Source organism: Hipposideros armiger, unplaced genomic scaffold (assembly GCF_001890085.2).
Source record: "Hipposideros armiger isolate ML-2016 unplaced genomic scaffold, ASM189008v1 scaffold_65, whole genome shotgun sequence".
In the NCBI taxonomy this organism is placed as follows: domain Eukaryota; kingdom Metazoa; phylum Chordata; class Mammalia; order Chiroptera; family Hipposideridae; genus Hipposideros; species Hipposideros armiger.
Window position 1 is genome coordinate 4,051,345 of NW_017731415.1, and position 13,017 is coordinate 4,064,361.

General features: G+C 38.1%; 1 protein-coding gene across 1 annotated transcript in view; it reads left to right on the forward strand.

The window, feature by feature from the left end:
- Positions 1–12,782: 12,782 nt before the first annotated feature.
- TRPS1 (transcriptional repressor GATA binding 1) overlaps positions 12,783–13,017 on the forward strand; it is a 254,455-nt gene continuing 254,220 nt past the window's right edge. The window contains exon 1 of the mRNA XM_019642129.1: positions 12,783–12,907. The gene's annotated coding sequence lies outside the window, so the exon portion shown is untranslated. The remainder of the gene's footprint in view (positions 12,908–13,017) is intronic.

A 13,017-nucleotide genomic window follows, 5' to 3' on the forward strand; every position in this document is an offset into this window, starting at 1 on the left:
AGAATTTTAGGAGCAGTTATGAGGAACGCTATTTCTGTTAATTCACATTTTGGTTTGAATTTGATAACTGTTTAAAGCTATCTGCCGAATGGTGGGGGTAGAGCTATGCTACATATACTATATAGCTTAAAAGTCAAATCCTGAAAGAGATAACCTACTTCTCCAAACGCTTAACGTATCTAAGAAAGGCTTGAACTCATGTGACAAAATCTAACCTAGAAAAGGATGGGGAAAATATCATAGCACAGAAACTAAATTTGGTTCTGTTGCTTTTTTTTTTTTTTCTTCAAGTAAGAAGCTGTGTGAACTTGAGAAAGTCACTAATTTCTGTGGGTTTTCATTTCCTTAACTATGAAGTGAAGACATTAGATTAGATTAGATGCTCTCTCACGGAACTAAATTTCATGAGGCTTTATCATGTGAAATCTGTGTAGGTGACCAAATAGACTAAAGAGAAACCCATGAACTTTGATTTTAAACCTTATCAACACAAGAAAAGTCCGGGGCTACTGGCTGACTGCTTTCTTTGTGCTACCTCATCCCTCCACTGACTAATAATATATAGGAAAAACATCTGAGAGGGATAGTAAATGTCAGCTTGATTATAGAGCCCCAGCAACTCTGGAGGATCAAGGTTAGTTGCTTCAGAAGGTATGAAATTATACAGCCGTGCCCATTTCCTCCAAGTGTCTTCAAAATAGTCCTGGTTCCCATGGACGCTTCCATGCCACACTGGTAAAGATATAATCAGTGCTTGCTTTATTTCTGGAGATGATTTGTGCCGTACAAATCAGAATGTAATGTGTATACCCCATATCCCAGTCATCTTCCTTCTAAGAATTTGACCTAGGAGACAACCACACAGGTGTGAAAAACTCTACACCGAAGAATGTTCATGACAGGGTGGTTTACGATGTGAAAAACTGGGAACAATCTAAAAAAATGGATACTCTAAATAGTCATTAAAAACAGTAATATAAATGGAATGGGGAAATGTAGGTGGTTTTTAAAGTCTTTATTGGAACTTTTATATAATACTTAAATATTTTAGAATGAATATATATATAATATAAATAAATATATATATTTCAAAAAGTAAATGAAAGAAAAATTTTGGCTCCCGATCAGCTACAAATTAATATTTAACACCTGGGTCACACCACCAGTGGTTAGCATTCTTTTTGGACCATGGCTAAGTTGTGAAATATTAAAATTTGGAATGACTGGTTTTTTTTTTTTTAGAAACATCTTTGGTATCAGAAATTACAATGTCTGCAACTGTGCTTAAGTATTTGTTTGTTATATCATTATAACTGAAGGAATTCCCTTTTTCTGGCTTACAACCCCTGCAGTTATATAACTATCATGTATTATGCAATATGATGATATTGCTCTAGCTTTGAGCAGATTTTATTAAAAGTTTTTAAGCTAGTATATTTTTGTCTTTCCTTAAATATCCTTGTGGGATACTCCTTTTGCCTGTTGCACATTTGAACCTATTCTTCACTTTATGAATCTCTGTAGGAAGTAAAGAAAAGCCTCCCCTTACAGAAGCTAATCATGTGAGGTACTTTCCCAGCATCCCTTGCGCTAATGCACAGCCTCCACTAGCCGACACTCCTGCATCAGACTTTAACTATGGGGCTATAACTGCAAGAGGGAAATAAAGAGAAGACGCTCTCTTTCTCAGTAGCAGAAACAGTGGTAGCTGCGTGGGTGAGTTCCTGGGAGCAAAAGTGCCAGCTGCGCACTTTTGAGCTTATACATCTTGAGCTCAATGGTGGCAGCAGTGATTTCTTTGGGGAAGGGGAACATTGTGTTTTTCCAGGACACATCAGCTCCAAGTTAAGTTGTCCTTCAATCTTAGTTGTGGAGGGTGCAAACTCAGCTCCAACCCCAGTCGCTGCTTTCAATCTAGTTGCAGGGTGGGGCGGGAGGGTGGGGGCACAGCCCACCATCCCTTGCGGGAGTCAAACTAGCAACCCTGTTGCTCAGAGCTCACCCTCTAACCAACTGAGTCACGCAACTGGCTCAGCAGTGATTTCTTTATCAGTCTAGTTCTGAAGGTAGTTTGGGGTGTTATTTCTGAAAGCTAAGCTTTGAGTTGGCTTTCCAGATCTCCCAATGATTGTGTGAGCTACTGGGAACACTTGTAATACATTTATTTTCTTCTTGACCATCCAGTCAGCTTGTAACTAAGGACTCTGCCCGATACACTCATGCTTTTCTGCTTCCCATCATCAAATGTATGCTCATACCTGCATCTTTGCGTTTTCTCTAACACTGTGGAGGATGGGCGCCCTCCTCTAGTCAAGAAAAAAAATATGCTATGAAAACCATCTGTCACCATCTTAAGGACTACTTGGCTTCTCCCATTATGCCCTCTCTTATCTGCTTTGTCCATCTTTTACTTTTCACTGGGTCTTTCCCTTCCACATTCAGACATGTTCACGCATCTTCCATCTTTAAAAAAGATGTCTTACCCTCACCCATACTTTCAAGTAACTAAGCCCCTAGCTCCTCCGTTGTCAGACATCCTGAAAGAGTGATCTGTGCACATTGCTCCCACTTCCTCACCTCTGAGTCATTCCCCAACGCTCTCCACTGTGGTTTCAGTTCCCATCCTTCCACTGAAACATATTGTGCCCAGGTCTCCAACAACCTAATGCCATACAGTCTGACTTATGCAACCTGACCTCTTAGCTTTCCCTCTTTCTTGAAATAGTTCCCTTCCTCTTGAATTGTTTGCACCCTGCCCTGGTTTTCTTCCTCTCACGTGGGTTGTTTCTTCCCAGTCTTCTTTGCTGGGTGAGAGGAAATCTTTGCCTCTACTTGATTTCTGTAATCTCAGTGACAGGTACTTGTCTTTCCCATATTTTTTTCCCCCCCAGAAATAATGTGATCTGTGTTCAAGGCTTGAAATGTCACTTGTGTACTAAATGTCACCTCTTGTAGTAGATAGCTTTTCATATTGTCCATCATCATTTTATGACCACCAATGAGTTTCTATGAAATCGCCATTCCCTCATGTGGATATGAATTCCTTGGTCATCTTCATATGGAGCCTTTCAAATACTGGAGGACTGCTGACATGTTATGATAAACATTTTGCCTAGTTAGTCTCTTACTTCCTTCAGTAAGTTTGGAAGGGTATTATACAAAAAAAAAAGGCTTATATTAATACAGCAACAATAATTTATGAAGCCAAGGACATATGCAATTTAAGGTTATTAAATAAAACTCCTATTTAAGCAAATATCCCAGAGCTTGAGAGAGCACACTGTATCCCCACCATATTGCTGTTGTTCACACCAGTTATTGGAATTTGTCTTTTGGATACGACAATTTGGACAATGTCAAATATTGTCAAAAATTACACAGCCAAGAATGGCAAGTAAGATGGGTCATCAATCTGCGAAACACCATTTTGACATGAAAAAGTATTTATTTGAATTGCTTATGATTGGCTAGACATACTATTAAGTTATATATATTATATATGTTATATATAATATATATTTTATATATATGTTATATATATATATATATATATATATAATAAGTTATAATTTTGTAAAGTTTTGTGAAGTATAGTTCTTTGAGACCAACTGACACTGGTTTAAGCCATTAAAAACAAGCAAACAAACAAAAAAAACACTGGAGAATGAAGGGGTTACAGCTGACTTGGGGTGTGGTGTTATTCAGGGGTCCCAGCAATGTTGGCAAACCTAAGATCTGTCTCTCTATGTCCAAGCTCCATTTTCTCTGCACACACTCAGACTTTCTGTGGTGGTGAGACAGCTGTAAGAGCTCCGGCTTCACATCGTTGCAGGACCGAGTGTCATAGAATAAAATATCCGGGTTTTCTTTCCAGTTGTCCCCTGAGGTTTGCTTGGCTCCAACTCTGTCGGGTTCCTGAATGTGATGCTGTGATAAGTAAGGCCAGGGGCAGACACTTGCCTTTCTCGCACTGAGTCATTTTTATAGATTGAGACTAGGGGCTTCTCTTCCTGCAGAGGAAAAGCAGTAGGCTATGGCTAGGGAAGAGAGAGTGGAGGTTGGTATTGGTAGAAAATAGCAAGCGTTCACCAAACTGAACACACACACTACACACACACTTCATAACTGCAAGGTTTAGTGTCAAGTCAAAACCCTAGGTTGGAGTCCCAGTTCTGCCACCACAACGAAAGTATGATATAGTGGGACTTTACATCGTTGATTGAGCAAGTTCTACACCTGACTACATGCTTGACCTTGGCCATGGCGTTGTACATGCCTCAGTTTCCTTATCTACAAAAGGGGGATCATAGTGGTATCTACCTCATAGAGTGTTCGAAGTAAATGAATTAATATATGTGACTTGCTTAGAGCAAAGCCTGGTACATAGCAAGCCCTGAATCATAATTCTATGCTTTCATAAGCATGTGGATGCTTCTTGTCCTCGAATACAGTCTTTCCGAAGGAGTCTTTGAAGCAGAAGGCCTGAAATCCATCACAAAGGGGCTAAAGTTTACCAGGATCTTAATAGAAATTATATAACTTTGCTCTGATGGTATTATGAATGAAAAAACAAATCCACTGCCAAAAATATGGTTAAGGAATTCATGCCGTAGAATAACATATCGTTGAGTTATAAAAAATCTCAATAAAGTAGAATAATCCTCAGCTCTTACCTGTCAATAAAGTATCATGGTGGATATGCCGTGAAACACTGAGCAAAATCTTAAGTTTTGTTTAATGACATTATAAGTCATAGCATAGTTTCCCATTGTGCAGTGAATACTACATAGAGGGCAGATAATAGAATTAGTCGTAACCAATAATTGGACCATTTATATATATATATACATATATATATATATGTGTATATATATATATATATGGAACATATTCCTTATATTAATCTATGTGAATTGTTCACATGCACCCTACAGAATGGGCTGTTTCTAGATGGCTACTTTACGTTGATTCTCACTGTTGTCGTCTAAAGATAGAATTGCCTTGACTCACCTAATATGAAATCAAGACATGAAGTAGCACGTCTCTTTAAATAAAATCAGATTTTTGCTGGGACTCTGTTAGTTTCTAACCTATATCAATTAGAAAGTCCTGGCATAATTGAAGCAGTAGCTGCATTCTTCAAGTGTCTATGTTTAGGATAGATCACAGGAGATAAGCTTTGATTATGTTTCCTTGTTTAAAGAGCCTCAATATACATGTGCATATATGTGTACGGATCCATATGTATTGTGCTGTGGTATTTGGCATGATTAAGTTATATAGCTGGGTAAGAGAAGTTCCCTGGGGCTGCTTTAATAAAAGAAGCTAAAGAATACTGAGAACAGATTAGGTAGTACTGACTAAAACTTAGCTTAAGACTGTGAATAATAGGGGGAAGAGGGTAATTAAATTATAATTTAATAAGAAGGTCATTGCCATGATCATGTAGGGGTCCTCTGTAGTCATTGGCGTGCCCCTAATCTAAAAACTTCAGAACTCCGTGGGCGGAGTGAATAACTTAGTTAGAAGTCTCAGATATTACCAGTGTTCTCCATCTCTAACTTGCGAATTTCTAGGGGCCCAAGAAATTCCCCTTACTCCCAGGAGTCTTACCTTGTTTATCTTACTGACTTAATTAGCTTTGAACTATGAGTGTCCGTGCATTTCTTTTCAGACAGCTATCTCCAGAGTCTAGACTAGAGCAAATTGGAACAATTGCCCAGGGCTCAGCTCTGCTCTGCTGGGGAAACCCAGCAGCTTGGGGCTGCTACGGAAGATTTGTGGATGCTGGCTAGGGAGGAAGGAAGAGGGGGCTGAGCGTTAATACAGTAGGACAGAACGACAAACACAATTAGCACAGTGTGTAGAGCATCCTCTACCCCCAAGTGTTGCTCACCCCATGAGAAAGTAGTAACGATAGTGCCCTTAGCATTGCAAACCACTATACATGGCCTCGCCCTCCATATCTGAACTACCTGGTTCTCAATATTAGTTCATGCCATCATGCTTTCCACCCAAGGAACATTTATCAAGATCCGTCTTTGTATCTTCACATAAGTAGTGGATTACTTAATATTTGTCATGGTCAAAGGATTGCTCTCTCTCATACTTTAGTGAATACGAGAATCACATAGTTACTTAAATTGCATTCTCAGGCCCACCTCCAGAGATACACATTCAGGAGAGGAGGCCCATATATCTGTATTTTTAAAAAGCATCCAAGCTAGTTTAGGAAGCACTTAATTAGGCCATAAAATCCTGAAGATTGGGGGGCCTATCATTCATTTACAAATGGGGCTCCTAACACTTAACACAGTGTCTGGCACATGATAGTGTCTCAAAATATATTTGTTTAACTGTATTGAATTATGCTATAAAGGATGCTGCTGGACCCTAGGGTACAAAGATGATTTTATCACAAGGCTTTCTATATTAAGCAGAGTCTAACCAGATAATGCAAGGCATATTCCAAGAAGAATTTGAAGAGTGTATAATGAAGGATCACTTACAGTCATGGGCAGGGCTTAGGGAGACAGAAAGAGACAGAGAAACATCTAGGGCCTAGCAACCACCAGGAGCAGCTGCCCCTAGGCCTAAAATCACAAGGGGTGTGTGTGGGGGAGGTCTTATTACTAGAACCCCACATGAGTGTAGCCATAGTCGAGGGACCGGCCGACAGGAGAGAGTCAGGAATAAGTACCCTGACTGTCTCTCTTCCAATTCTCTGAGCTGATAGTCTCATTTGTCAAATTCTCCAGAAACCAGATGGCAAGGGAACCCAGTAGTGTTCCTTTTCTCATGGCATAGGGCAGAAAGACAATGTGGAGAGTAACTTCCTTCCAGAAGCTGACAGTGCTGTCTTCTGATCAGTGTACAATAAACGATGAACAAAGTTTGCAGTCAAAACAATAACGAATACGTATTTGATCATTTGGCCATGTCTAATGATGTGTTTATACACCTTTCAAATTGCCTAGATGCACCCAGGATAAGTCAATGGTGTGAACACCAAGATGGAATGTTAACTAAACAGAAGGCTTTATTTGCCAGGTGATCATACACTCAGAGACACGCAAACATGTATACACATATGCACGTATGCTCAAAAACACATTTCCATGGGATTCATCTCACATTATGAAGTGTGATCCCTGTGAGTACCTGGGCAGTTTGATCTATACCATCAATTAAATATTACTTGATGCTTGATAATTTAATATCTTCAAAAATTAATAGCTATCAGTTGATTGACTTACACCAAAATAATTGACTACTTTAATGTGAAACAATTTAGAGAAAACACACCAGTAATATTTAAAGAGATAATTGTTTATCTCTGTCTCACTTTTAAAGCTTTCCTAATTCATACTTCTGGCTTTTAAAACTACAAATAATCCCTTCCCATCTAAAAATCCTCAGATTTCTGCTTCATTTTCTATAACTCCATATATTAATGCCTAGCTTTTAGTTAAAGATCATTTAATTCGCTATTTTTAGAGCAACATGAAATTAGGAACCCAAACTTAATGATAATGAGGACAACATTTCAGAGGAGGACAAACGTCTTCTCTGATATATTGCCAAAAATATGCTGCTGAGATGAAGGCCACCCAGAAGCTTCAATTGGCACATGATGCATCAGCCCATATGTATTAAAAGAAAAAAGAACAAAAAGAAAAAAAGAAAAGGCCACATTGAGCATTTGAAACTTGGGCTCAATAGTGTGTTTCTAAGTAAAATGTAAAGAGGTTGTTCCAGTCTCCAAATTCAATTTAACCAAATGTTATTGTGTACCTATGATTTGATGGTCTTCTGCCCTCAAGAATGTTGCAGTTGGCCTGGGAGGGAGGTAAGTCAACAAGAGACATTATACAAGTCACTGTGATCAACGGCTACCTAGAGAGAGAAGCAAGTCTCCATAGAAGCTTGTTTCCTGCCTTACTGATTCCGATTGGAAATCTGGGGGAAGGCTTCACGCAAAAGACAGAATCTGAGTCTGACCTTAGAAGAAGAAAGGCGAGTTAGCACGGAGAGTTGACATGAAAGGCCCTTCAGAGCCTTCCAAGGGGAAGGTGGCAGTCGATATAAGCATCCTGAAGTGTCACATGGATCTGGAGAATGGCTCAATTGGTGGGTTAGGAGAGTGGCCCGTGTGGAAGCATGGAGTGAAGAATGAAGCCAGAAAAGCATTTTGGAACTAGGTTATGGGAGGATTCGAATGCCCGAAGAAGCACTTTGGCGTTATTCTTTTGGCAGTTGGGAGTCATGGTACTTTTGTCATGAGGGGTAGAAAATGCAGAAGGGGAGGTGATCTGATCTGGTAGCTCTGTATAATAATAAATGGAGGGAGAGAGAGAGTTGGAAGGTGAAGCCCAATGGGATGCCTTGGAAATGACCACTTTTTAATTTGGGAAGAGTCAGTGTGGATGGAAAGAAAGGCAGTAAAAGGTACAAAATCCTTTAGAAAAGGATTAGGTAACTGGTTGAATGTGGGGCCTGTGGGAGAGGGTATTGCCATAGATGTCAAACGTCTGAGGTTTCTGGTCTGGGTGACTCATGCCTTTAGCAGAGATAGGGTTTGTCTATTTCCTTCCTCCTCCATGTTTTGTCTCTTTACAGCCTTCTCTTCCTAAATAATGACATTACACATATATCGTGTCAAATACACGTTTGATTTCTAGTGTAATCTTTCAGTTTGAAAGTTAGGCAAAATCTGGTGTTGGGATTGGTTATATGCCACTGAGAGTTAATTGAGTCAAGTTTGGAGAGTGGATGGGATAAGAGAGTATAGCAGGAGAAGCTAATAGTAAGAGCAGAGGGTACAAATATGAACATTGGAAAACACCTACTTTTTAGGGTCAGATGGTGGATCAGGGTTAATTCAGAGGTAAATGTTCTCTCTTACTAAGAGAAGAAAGGAAGTAAGTCCAGTTATTGCCCATAGTGGTCTCGTGTGAATGCACAGCACTGAGTAATCTCATTTAATTCTACTTTCAATCCAATGGCTAGTATATGATTAGACATTCATAAAAGCTGTTGAAAAAGCAAAATTGTTATTATTATTCTGGGGCTTCCTAGGCAGGGATTGTGTGTGTGTGCGCGTGTGTGTGCATGTGTGTGTATGCACGCCTGTGTGTGTCTACTACACCTCAGAAATTTGTTTCCTCTTTTAATTAAATAAAGCCCATGTTTGTTGGCTTTTAGGGTGGGCTGCAAGGCCCATCTGTTTAACTAGGCAGTTGCCTGATATTGCAGGGGGAGGACTGGCAAGTGTAAGTGTGAATTTGAATACCAGATACAGGCTATTTTAAGATGAATTTATCTTTAATAAATTCACCCAGAGGTGTTCAGCAATAGGTAGTTTGGAAAATGATCATAATTTGTGTGGCAGTCTTTTTTTTAAGGTTGAGTGCTGTGTGATTGCGAGAAGAAATAGACTCAGGGAAGTTGATCCTTGATAATGCTCTGTTTCTTCAGGTCTCACCATGAAGAAGGGCAGACTACTTCAATAATTGCTTTTGATACGCTGGAAGGCAAAATGGTCTTCCATTTCATATGATATAGTACTAACTTGAGAGCAAATAATACATAAATTTTTTTTTGATAGTATGTGTTAAAGCAGTTGGCATTTAGGACCAAGGGTTGTCAATCTTTGAGGTTTCTGAAAGGAATTGCAATTTATGACGTGTAAGGGTAAACAGTTGGATTACATTTCTGAAATACGTGTTCCATCAGGTAAAATCATTGTGATTACAGGCACTGGAACTGTAAGTTATGTGCTAAAAGGTTGAAAATGTAAAAGAAGTATGCTTGTGCTTAAATACTAATCCCTCTTTGTATCTCTGCTGAATAAACTATAAGAAAAGGGGGAAAATGTTTAAATAATAAAACAGAAAAGTTGTACTATGTAATTAAAAAAAATAATAAGCATTATACAGTTCAGGGGACTGTTTCATCAGTGGTCCAGCCATGAGACAGTATTCCAGAATCCAAAGAATTATGAAAGATTATAAAGAAGTTATTTGAGTTGGAAGTTATTTTTGTTTGCTTTTTAAAAATTTCTCTTAATTTCTCCTTTATTTTCTGATGTATCCTATAAAAGCACAGGTTGTGATTTTAACATCCAGGCTCCATTGTTCAGAAACACATTGTAAATAAAAGCATAAGAAGAGAATGGTTTTAAGAGCTTTGCATATGTTTGACAGCAGAAGATAATAAATGTAAATAAATCTTTAATATTTCCCCTAATTCAGTTTGTGCCATGCAAATGTCAGGACTATAAACACAAATCAACAAACATTTGAAGGAAAACAATATACATAACTTATTTTATATATTAAAAACAACTGTCAAACAATTATGACCTCATGTATTAGTTGGTTGTTTTGAAATATTCCTACTAGAATTAAAAAATTCTATGAGGGCCTTTGAGCTTATACATATTGTGTCAATCAAGGGCATATGTAATGTATCTAAAGCATGAGGTAAAAATTTTCTTTATAAATTATTTCATAAATAAATTATTTGCTTGAAAAAGTTTACAAAAATATTTGTGCTTTTATTAAGTTCTCTACAGATCTTTTGTGGTTCATGTAAATGGATTGATACAGACAGCATTTTGATCTGCTGTACTCTTAAAATACAAAAAGAAACATGAAGAGATTCTTCATTTCTCAGGCAAACTTTAGCAAAACTGAGTCCGTGAAACTTCATTCATTAAATTTTTAAGTGACCATGAATTTGTTGGCTTCAGTACCTGAAGTGTAACTTTATCCTTTCAATTGAAGGACATAATTCACTCTCAGACCTTTGGCTTTAACTTTTTACACAATGTATAATTTTGGGTACATTTAATGGTCAAATTTTTTATTATTACAGGTGGAAAAACACCAGCCATCTCAAGGGTTTTGTGCTTGCAAAGGCATGTAATTTAATTTTTTTTGAACCAATTTAATCAATGATTGTTTTACGTGAGTAAATTTACACTCCTAATGATTGCCTCAGATGTGAGAGTGACAGAGGAAGATCACTTCCTCTTTTAAAATGTCATTTAAATCTTGGGGAGCAGAAGGAGATTAGGGGACTAATCCTTGTGATATATTGTACTATTTAACTTTGCTGCTAAAATGCTATAGCCTGAGATTTTATCAGATAGATGCCAGCTTCAGCAGTTTTAGTTGGTATTAACCCTTTAAATACAAGCTGTTTTACTAGTCAGATGCATATTTCAAAATTTATTTGATCTAATATTTTTAGTCATGGCTCAAGAATGTTTCACTCAGATCCTTTTCATTTTCCCTGAATAAAAATGCTTCTTACTGTGCCGTGCATATTTCCATAAAAGTCGGTAAGCTAATTTATGGCTTAAAAAAAGAAAATAAAGGTCTATATTTAATATATGAATACTTTTTACAGTGGAAATTGGCGGTGGACAGTATTAAATGACTCTAGTGTGAAAATATGCAGGTGGTCATTAGTAGCTGACTAGGAGATTTACTGAAGATTTTGATATTAATTTTCCCTGCAAGCAGGACTATATATAAATCTCAGTCTGTTCCCAAATTAATTTAAATTGATATTAACATATGAATAACTCCATGAATATAAGGTTCATTGTCTTCTCACTCCTTTAGGGAATAGATTGTTTGCCTCATTGTGAAACTGTATTTTGACTACTTTTTTACCTGACTAGTTTCTCTATTGCAAAAGAATGATTTCTTTTCTACTCATAAAGAGTGATGGGACACGATACTAAAATTCTGGAATAAAAGTGCTACGAACAGGAATCACATATCTGTCTAACTAGGTATATTAAGTAGAAGTGAAGACCTTACAGAAAAAGCAGTAAGGTTCTAAGAGCACAGGCTTAAGTTAAGATGAAAAAAAAATGACTTTTTCATTTCTGATAATAGTATGTTTCGAAATATATATTCATCTTTTCTCTTAAAAGATGCCAGAATCATTTAGTGAAATATATTTTGGAGGAAATTACTTCATCTTCAGCTCACAGATTCATGATTGTACCTCTCTAAAATTCTGATTTTAATCATTTTGTAGTTTGGAGAAGGAAAGATGTTTCTTCTTTTAGCACAAAATTAGTTTAAACTGCTTTTCACTAGAAGAAAAACATGCCACTTAAAGTCACCCAACTGAAGAAAATGAAGTCCAAACTCCCAAGAAATGTTTACTTAGTTTTTAACACCTACTATACTTGGAATCCTGTCATGATACTCTTTTATGCATTGTTGATTTTTAGAAGTTAAAAAAAAAAAGGAAAAAGAAACACCCCGCTCAATTCAGTAACTTATTTTAAGGGAATTTTACTTAACAATGGGAGTATTTGGAGATGGGAAGTAGTAAAGAGAATATCATGCTTAATTCAGAGTTCCTTATCGGCTACTACAACCTCAAGGAGCCGCAGGTACTAAAATTGCAACATTTGAATAACGTTCCCATTTTATCTATTTTGTTGTACCCCCTTTAAGCACCCATGGAGCTTGCTAGCTTCTCCCTAGCCCAGAAAACCATAGCAACCTCAGCCCGCACTTCTCCAACTCGGGATAGAGTTCAAGTTCTTCTCCTCAAGCCCTTTTGCCCTTAGATGCATGGGAAACACAGACCACCGACTAGGTGTCCTAAGCCTTCCCTATGTCCTAGAAAAAAGGCGGGGGAGGGGACACACACACACACACACACACACACACACACACACACACACACACACACACACACACACACACATCCTGCGTCGTTTAATTGGGAGGGAGAAGGGAAAGAAACATCCGAAAAGGTAAAAGCACTTTTAGAGTTCTTTTGATTGTTCATGAGAGCATCTCCGAGTGTTTTGGGACCATCGATTTGGCGGCCACGCACTGGCGCCCATCTGCCCCCTCACCCCCCTCCAAAGGTAGGTCCTTATCTTGATCACCTTATTCCTAAAGCTTTCGGATTTTTCCTCCGTTTCCAGCCCGCACGTTCACACATGGGGGTGGGGGAGGAGGAGGGGGGAGAGGCGGG